This window comes from Gossypium arboreum, chromosome 3 (assembly GCF_025698485.1).
Source record: "Gossypium arboreum isolate Shixiya-1 chromosome 3, ASM2569848v2, whole genome shotgun sequence".
NCBI classification, from domain to species: Eukaryota; Viridiplantae; Streptophyta; class Magnoliopsida; order Malvales; family Malvaceae; genus Gossypium; species Gossypium arboreum.
Window position 1 is genome coordinate 88888158 of NC_069072.1, and position 10101 is coordinate 88898258.

Below are 10101 nucleotides of genomic sequence, written 5' to 3' on the forward strand. Positions count from 1 at the left end.
TAAGAGGAATCAATTAATCCAATGCATGTACAACACATACCTCGTTGTTGAGATTTTACTGAGCGTATTAATTGAAATTATTACGATGAGATCGCTCATTCCCAAACTCAAGTAATCTTGAGTTTAGCCGGATATAACTACTTGCACAAGGCCTTGGTCTTAGCCGGATGTGGTCACTAGCATAAATGCCTTGGGACTTAGCCGGATATAGTCGCTAGCACAAATGCCTTCGGGTTTTAGCCCGGATATAATCGCTAGCACAAATGCCTTCGGGTCTTAGCCCGGATATAGCAACTTGCACGAATGCCTTCGGATCTTAGTCCGGTTATAGTCACCTAGCACAAAAGCCTTTGGGACTTAGCCCAGATATCATTCGAATAACCATGCACATATATCAATAAATCATGACACATCCATATATCATTTTCATTACAAAAGCTCAAACACAAAACACTTATCACACTTACAAATTTCGGCTCAATAGCCACATACAAAGAGCATGATTTTGATTTACTTAAGACATAATTTAATCGAATCATAATCTAAGCTCCATTACTCAAAAACTTACCTCGGATGTTGTCGAACGATTTCGGCGGCTATTCGATCACTTTTTCCTTTCCCTTATCCAAATTTGGTCCTCTAAGCTCTTGAGCTAATTCAAACAAATTTAACTTATTAAAGTCTCATTATGCTAGCTTATGGCCGAACATGACAATGAATTTGATGGGTCATATGGCCACCTTTAGCTCAAATACAAAATTGTCATACGCATTTTTAATCACATTAAGCAATTTAATACAATTCATTCGAACATCAAAAGAGAAGCTCAAGGTACTTAGCCTATATATACATTAGACATTAGAGTCACATATGTACGAAATCACGAATCGAATTCAACATATTAGCTAATATTCCCCTTAGCCGAATTTTCTAAATCAAGATAAAGCCATCAATATGCTTACCTATGGCCGAACATACACATTAACTTATGTACTCATTCATGTGGCCGAACATACATATCTATGTTGAGGCCGATTGCAACACTTAATACATTCTACAAGTATGTTCACTTGTATTGACTAGACACCATTTTGTTTCAAGTTCAAAACTTGGCCAATACACATATATACACTAGTAAAGCATCCTCTCCCTTTCCATCAATTCAACACATGCATTACTCATTAATATACAAAATTATATTCGGTCTTAGCACACAACTTGCTAGCCGATTCTTCTCCATCTAGCAACTAATGCACATATGTGCTCATTTGTTAGACTCTACTTCATCTAACAGCAACCATATTTTCCCTTCTACTTCCTACCATGGCCAGATGCTCAAGATAACTCAATATCGAAACTTTTAGCTTGGATTGCTTAAAGAACTTGGTGATGAGTTCAAATTTACCTAACACCTCAAGCCTCATAACACATCCATATAGCTAATATGCTAATAGTCTCAAGGCTTCAACTAAAACTTTTGAAGCCTCTTAGTCAAATACTAACTCCCTAATAATCCCAAATCCATCCATGAGATAGTTAGAATTTAGACTAATCATCCAAGGGATGTATGAACTTTCAAAGCAACATCAAACATACCTTAATCTAGTGAGCCTTCATAGCCGATTTTTCTCCAAGCTCATTCCCTTCCTTTCTTTCTTCTATTCGGCCAAAGATGTTCAAGGATGAACACTTTTTTTTTCTTTGTTTTCTTTCTTCCATTCACAGCAAAGGGGGGGCATGGATGAGACCATTTTTTTTTCATCACTCCTCCTTTTTGCATTACTTTAATCCTAACCCCTTTTTTTATTCTTTCTAACATAACTCACTAACACAACATGTTTACAACATGTTTCCACCCATAGCATGGCCGGCCACTATTCTTTAATTTTGGGTAATTTAACATGCAAACCCATCATTTCACAACATGCATTATTAGGCCACTTTACATTTGCCTAGCACATTTTCAAATTTTCTCACATAAGTCCTATTTGATAAAATTCACTTACTATTAACAAAATTCAAACATGAAATTTTCACACATGCATATGTACATATAATGAGCATCAACTATGACTGTTAATTATCTTTATGACTCGGTTTAGTGGTCCCGAAACCACTTTTTGACTAGGGTCAATTTAGGGCTTTCACATATTCGGGACATAAGGCACAGACTACTTCAATAGCGAGTCTGGGTAATGCTAGACCTAATAGACCTGAGTGTCAACATTGTGGTAGGTGTCACCCTGGTGAATGCTGGATGAATAGCTGGGCATGTTTCAAGTGTGGTTCACATGATCATTTTATCAAGGATTATCATGAGTTGGTTGAAAAGGAAAAATTTCAGAGTGCAAGATTGAGCAATGCTACTTCTAGAGGGAGACCACAGAAGAATCTGGGAAATAGAACGAGTAGTAAGAGTGCACCTAGGGAACCAACTGTAAGACTCGAGGGTAGAGCACCTACGAGGACTTACGCCATTCGCGTTCACGAACAGGCTTCATCCCCTGATGATTACAGGTACTTTTTCTCTCTATGATACTTCTGTTGTTGCTTTGATTAATTCGGGATCTACCCATTCGTATGTATGTATGGAATTGATATCTAGCATGAATATGCCCATTGAGTCTATAGAATTTGTGATAAAAGTGTCAAACCCTCTAGGCAAGCATGTGAAGTTGACAAAGTATGTAAGAACTGTCCTTTAATGATTAGAGGTCATTGTTTTCCAGCTAATCTCATGCTTTTTACGTTTGATGAATTTGATATAATACTTGGTATGGATTGGTTGACCATGCATGATGTAGTAGTAAACTTTGGAAGGAAAATCATTAAATTAAAATCTGAAAGTGGTGATATTTTTTGGGTTGAATCAAATGAATCGAATAGCTTACCTGTAGTGATTTCTTCTATGACTAGTCAAAGATGTCTGAGAAAGGTTTATGAAGCTTATCTTGCCTTTATGTTGAATACGAAGGAGTCTAAGTTGAAAATTGAGTCAGTGCCGGTAGTGTACGAATATCCAGATGTGTTCTCAGAAGAATTACCTGGATTGCCTCCAATTAGGGAAGTTGATTTTGGCATCGAATTAGTTCCGAGCACTACACCTATTTCACTCCATATAGGATGACTCCGACGGAGTTAAAAGAGTTAAAAACTCAGTTGCAAGAGTTGACGAATAAAGGTTTCGCGAGACCTAGTTATTCACTGTGGGGTGCACCAGTTTTATTTGTGAAAAAGAAAGATGGTTCGATGAGGCTATGTATTGATTACCGACAACTCAACAAGGTGACGATAAAGAATAAGTACCCCTTACCGAGGATAGATGATTTACTTGACCAATTGAAGGGGCCACAATATTTTCCAAGATAAACTTGAGGTCCAGTTACTATCAGCTGAGGGTTAAGGACTTGGATGTGCCGAAAACTGCATTTTGGACGAGAATGGTCACTATGAATTTACAATGATGCCTTTTGGTTTGACGAATGCTCCTGTTGTTTTCATGGATTTAATGAATCGAATTTTCAGACCCTATTTGGATAAATTTGTTATGGTGTTTATCAATGATATCCTGATTTATTCTCGTGACGAGTCTGAACATGCCGATAATCTGAGGACTGTTTTGCAAACCTTGAGAGATAGGTAGTTGTATGCTAAGTTTAGCAAAAGTGAGTTCTGGCTTAGAGAAGTCAGATTTTTATGGCATATTGTGTCGGGGGAAGGGATCCAAGTTGATCCGAGTAAGATTTCAACCATTGTTGATTGGAAACCACTATCCGAAGTTAGAAGATGATATCCTGATTTATTCTCGTGACGAGTCTGAACATACCGATCATCTGAGGACTATTTTGCAAACCTTGAGAGATAGGTGGTTGTATGCTAAGTTTAGCAAAAGGGATTTCTGGCTTAGAGAAGTCAGATTTTTAGGGCATATTGTGTCGGGGGAAGGGATCCGAGTTGATCCGAGTAAGATTTCGGCCATTGTTGATTGGAAACCACTGAGAAACGTATCCGAGGTTAGAAGCTTTTTAGGCTTAGCTGGCTATTACCAAAGGTTCGTTAAAGGATTTTCTATGATTGCCTCTCTAATGACAAAATTGTTGCAAAAAGATATCAAGTTTGAATGGTTAGAAAAGTGCCAACAAAGTTTTGAGAAATTGAAAGCATTGTTGACTAAGACTCTGATATTGGTACAACCCGAGCCAGGAAAAGAATTTGTGGTTTATAGTGATGCATCCTTAAATGGATTAGGCTGTGTGCTTATGCAAGAAGGCAAAGTGATAGCCTATGCTTCGAGGCAATTGAAACCAAATGAGAAAAATTATCCGACACATTATTTGGAGCTAGCCGCCATTGTGTTTGCATTAAAGATTTGGGGACATCACCTGTATGGTGAGAAATGTCGAGTATTCTCCGATCAAAAAAGTCTAAAGTACTTGATGACTTAAAAGGATTTGAATTTACAGCAACGAAGGTGGTTAGAATTGATAAAAGATTATGAGTTTGTGATTGGTTGTCACTCGAGAAAGGCGAACGTGATCTCTGATGCTTTGAGTAGGAAATCCTTGTTTGCATTAAAGGCTATGAACACTCAGTTGGCCTTAGTAGATGATGATTCGATTTTAGCCGAGTTAAGAGCTAGACCAATGTTTCTTCAAGAAATTTATGAAGCCCAACTAAGTGACGGTGATTTGCAAGCCAAAAGAGTTCAATGTGAATCGGGTATGGAATCAGATTTTTGGATTAATTCTGATGGTTGCTTAATGTTCCAAGATAGGATTTGTATTCCTAAGAATTTTGAGTTGATTCAAAAGATTTTGCTTGAGGCCCATAGTGGTCTTTTTTCTATGCATCCGAGTAGCACGAAAATGTACAATGACTTAAGGAAATTGTATTGGTGGCCGACTATGAAAAGAGATATTTCTGAGTTTGTTTCGAGATGCCTGATTTGTCAACAAGTGAAAGCTGAGCACCAAGTACCTTCAGGCTTACTTCAGCTTGTGATGGTTCTCGAGTGGAAATGGGATCATATTACTATGGATTTTGTGACGGGTTTGCATTTGACACCGAGAAAGAAAGATGTTGTATAGGTTGTTGTTGATTGATTGACAAAGTCAACTCATTTTATACCAGTACGTATCGACTATTCACTTGACAAGCTAGCTGAGTTGTATATTCCTAAAATAGTGAGGTTACATGGAGTGCCTTTATCGATTATATTGGATAGAGATCCGAGGTTCACCTCGCGATTTTAGAAGAATTTGTAGGAGGCTTTAGGTACAAAATTGAATTTTAGTACCGCTTTCCATCCACAGACCGACGGTCAGTCTGAGTGAGTAATTCAAATTCTTGAAGATATGTTGCAATGTTGTGTCCTTGAGTTCCAAGGTAATTGGGAAAAATATTTACCGTTGGTAGAATTTGCCTACAACAATAGTTTTCAGTCAAGTTTGAAAATGGTGCCTTATGAGGCATTGTATGGGCGTAAGTGCCGAACGCCTTTGTATTGGACCAAACTCAGAGAGAATCAGATTTACAGAGCTGATTTAGTTAGAGAAACTGAAGAAAAAGTAAAGGTAGTACGTGATTGTTTGAAAGCCACTTCGGATAGACAAAAATCGTACATGGGTTTGAAATGGAAAGAGATTGAGTTTCAGGTAGGTGATAAGGTATTTTTGAAAGTGTCCCCATGGAAAAAAGTTTTGAGATTTGGTAGGAAAGGCAAACTAAGTCTGTAACAGCCCGGTTTAGACCCTAGTCAGAACAGTGGTTTCCAAAACACAAATTCGAGTCAAAAAAATATTTTAATATTATTTTCTGTGTTTACAACATGATATGTGATATGTGTAAAAATTTTGTATGAAAATTTTGTCGTTTGTGTGCTTGATTTTATAAAAGGACTTAATCGCGTAAAATGTAAAAGTGGCTAGCTATTTGTTAAAGTACTACATTGTTATGGCTTTTATAATGTGGGGTCCTTTTGATGTAATTTAACCATTAGAAATATGCATGGACAAATATAGGCAACCATTAAATAGTACCCTAATTAAATACTTAAGGTTAAAATAGTAAAAAGTAAAATAACATGTAATTAAATAAAATAAACATGAAATGGCCACGCATTTTTGTTCATCTTTGGCCGAAACTTCAAAAGAAAAAGAAAGAAAAAGAACAAGCTAGGTTCAGCCTTGTTCAAGCTTGACTAAGGTATGTGTTTAGCTCAGTTTTTTATAATTTTTACGTTTTTGAGATCGTTGCTTCGAATACTAGCTAGCCCATGTTTGAATTTTTTAATTTTTTGATGTATTCATGATTTGCCATTGATGATAGCTTGTGGTTTTTTTGGTTGATGATGAAAAATAAATATATGTTGATAGATTATCATGTTTAATTAAGTGATTTTTTGGTAAAAATGTGTATTAATGATTAAATTGTGAAATTTGAAAATTTAGGGGGTCACTGCTAGGAACCTTAGTAAAATTCGGCTATGCTTAGGTGTGGTGAAATTTTGAATATTTTGTGTTTTGTAAAATATGGACTAAATTGTGAAAAATGTGAAATGTTTAGGGCAAAAGTGTAATTTGCTCATTTATGTGTTTATGGATGAATTTGAATGAATATATGATGAAACAAGTCAATTTTGTATTAATTTAGATCAAGAAAAGAGGAAATCAGATTTGGATCGGGAGAAACCAAAAGTTGTCGATTAGTCATTCTGGTCCATTCATCTCCGTACGAGGTAAGTTCATATACAAATGAATGTTTTTAAATTGATTTACAAATGTTTATTAGTTATTGAGTTACCATGAATGTTAAACGAGAAAATATGAGCAAGAATCGATAAAGTTACGATATCTAAAAGTCTCGTATGAACCATAGGAATAGTATAGGATACGAGTGTCATGACATGAGGATTCTGAGATGTGATATCGTGTAAGACCATGTCTGGGACATTGGTATCGATCTGAGATTACATGTAAGACCATGTTTGGGACATTGGCATCGTATATGATTTCGTGTAAGACCTTGTCTGGGACAGTGGCATCGATATTTGATATCATGTAAGACCATATCTAGCATATGGCATTGTACAAGTTTACGAGCTATCAAAGTATCCTTATCAATTCCGAACGGTTCAACGAGCAATATCGAGAATGGAATGAAAATGTGAATGAATATTCGATTCAGGTACGTATGAAATGTATATGTTATTCAAGAATGAAAGGTGAGTATGTTTATTAATGATGAGATGTGAATTATGAAACTTGTGTATGTGATTTGCTATGGATATCATGGATAAGTCGGCTTATAATTATCTTATGTGTTAAGTTTATTTGTATATGGCTTACTAAGCTTTTGAAAGTTTACTTTGTGTGTTTTTTTCATTATTTTATAGATTATCAAATCTACCGTGAACTCAGGGATCGTCAAGGATCGTCGTCACACTATCAAACGTTATTTTGGTATTTTTGAAGTTGTAAATATTAATATACAACATGTATAGGCTAGTGATGTTATGATATGTGTTATGTGTATTTCTTGCCATGTGATATGGTATGAATATAATTGAGACTATGGAATTAGTTTTAATATAGACTATGTGATGGAAAAATGTTATAATTGATGTATATATATATGGTCTTGTGTGAATGGCCATCTTGGTAAGATTTGGTAGTTAAAATGGTAAGCTTTTTATATGATTTTGAGTTTAATTATATGGTGTTTGAGACAAATGGATTGGCATGATTTTAGTTCATGAAATTGGTATGCTTTGATATGAAATTGAGTATGAAATTGATTGGTGATATTGTGGATTGAATTATGCATGTTTGGGTATGGTTTTGATTGCTATTTGGTCATGAATTATGCTTTGGTTGATGCTTGTAGAGATAACCCTTTTTGGGTGGCATGTTGGCCTTATAAATAGCCTATTTCTTTCCAAACGGGGAGAGACACAGGCATGTGTCTCAGCCATGTGGGACACATAGTCATGTTACACGGCCATGTGTCCTTTGGGTACCCTTCAATTTAAAGTCAGTATACCCTACAATTTTGACATGGCCTAGACACACAGGCGTGTCTATTGGCCGTGTGTGTCACACGGGCTAGCACATGGGCGTGTGATCGGCTGTGTGACCCAAGTCAGCTACCCCCTTAGATTTCAAACGGCCTGGCACACGTACGTGTCCTCAACCATATGTTACAAGTCAGTACGTACGCCCTATTTTCACACGGCCTGTGACATGGGCATGTTTGGTAGTCGTGTGAGGCACACGGCCTGTTCACAAGGGCGTGTGACCCTTAATGTTTGAAATTTTTTTATGTTTCTTTAAGTTTGTAAATGTTATCGATTTAGTCCCGAACCTCTTCTAAGCATGTTTTAAGGTCTCGTAGAGCCTTATAAGGGACATTGTGAATTTTTTGAATGAATTCCGATTATGAATGCTTAAGTGTATGTAAATGAGGCATGTTATTTGGAAATACCTTGTAACCCTATTCTGACGACAGATACGGGTTAGAGGTGTTACAAAGTCCACACTTTATTGGACCATATGAGATAACCAAAAGGGTAGGGCCAGTTGTCTATCAGTTAGCCTTATCATCCGAATTGGAAAAGATTCATGATGTGTTCCATGTGTCTATGTTGCACCGATACCGATCTGATCCTTCGCACATGATTTCACTAACAGAGGTTGAGATCCGACCGGATATGACTTATGGCGAAGAGCCGATTAAGATTTTGGCTTGGGAAGTCAAGCAATTGAGAAAAAAAAGTATGGCCCTTGTGAAAGTTTTATGCCAAAGACATGGGGTTGAAGAGGCTACACTGGAGACTGAGGAAAACATGAGAAACCAATACCCAAACCTTATCACCGGTAAGATTTTTGGGGACGAAAATACCTAAGGGGGCGAATTGTAACATCCTGAATTAGGGCCTAGTCAAAACAGTGGTTTTAAGACCACAAATCCAAAGTAGAAATAATTATTTTATGATTCTCATGAGGTCTATGATATGATTGCATGCTTCTGTGAAGGTTTCATAAAGAAATTCAATTGATAAAGTGTCCAATTTGACTTTAGGGACTAAATTGAATAAGATTCAAAGTATGTGTTTCTAGAAGCTTTTAGTATGAAATAGCTTTGGATTATTAATTAGAGTTCCTAAAATAGCAAATTGCCCAATTTCTATTTTTATGGACAAAAATGGGCATGAATAGGAAAAATTTTAAAGAAATGCCTTAAGGGCATTTTGGTCATTAGGTTAATAAAAGAATAAAAACAGAAAAATAAGTCAAAAATCTTGTCCATCTTCCTCCTAGTGTGCCAAAAATTTCAAAGAGCCATAGCTAGGGTTTTGTTCATCTTTTCAAGCTTGAAAGTAAGTCAATCTTAGCTCCGTTTTAATGTTCTTTATGTTTTTGAGATCTTTGAAGCATGATCTAGCTATTTCTACCATTATTTTGAGCTAGGGTTCATGTTCAAAAACTTACCCGTGTATGGCATGCATGTATTTTGGTGCTTAATGGAGGAATACGAAAGTTTGATGCATGATAAACATCTTTTACTAAGTGATTTTTCATGAAAACACCTAAAAAGGACCTTTTTGTAAAAAGTCTAAAATGGATGGTAAGATGTATGATTTAATGAGAAATGTGGGCTCTATGAGTATGTTATAGGTTCGGCTAGGCTTGGGTAATAAAGAAAATGAACACATTTCATTTTAGGAGCCTAGGGGCTAATTTGTAAATATGTGAAAGTTTAGGGGTAAAACGATAATTTTTCCTAAATATAGTTTTTGGACTGATTAGAGTAATGTGATGATTAAGTGAGATGAATTTGTTATTATAGATCAAGAAAAATAGAGTCCGAACTTACATTGAGGAAAATAAGATTTTGGACTAAATCGAATTAATTGTCCATATTTTGTACCGAGGTAAGTTCATGTGTAAATAATGCAATGTTGAATCATGTTTTAAGGCTTTATCAATGTATGAGTTTCTATGTTTAATTATTATGACGAGTGTATGAACGACTTTATGGTAAATGAGAATGACATTGTGAATGAGTTTGACGAATACGAGTTATCAAGAAAACCCTGTTTGA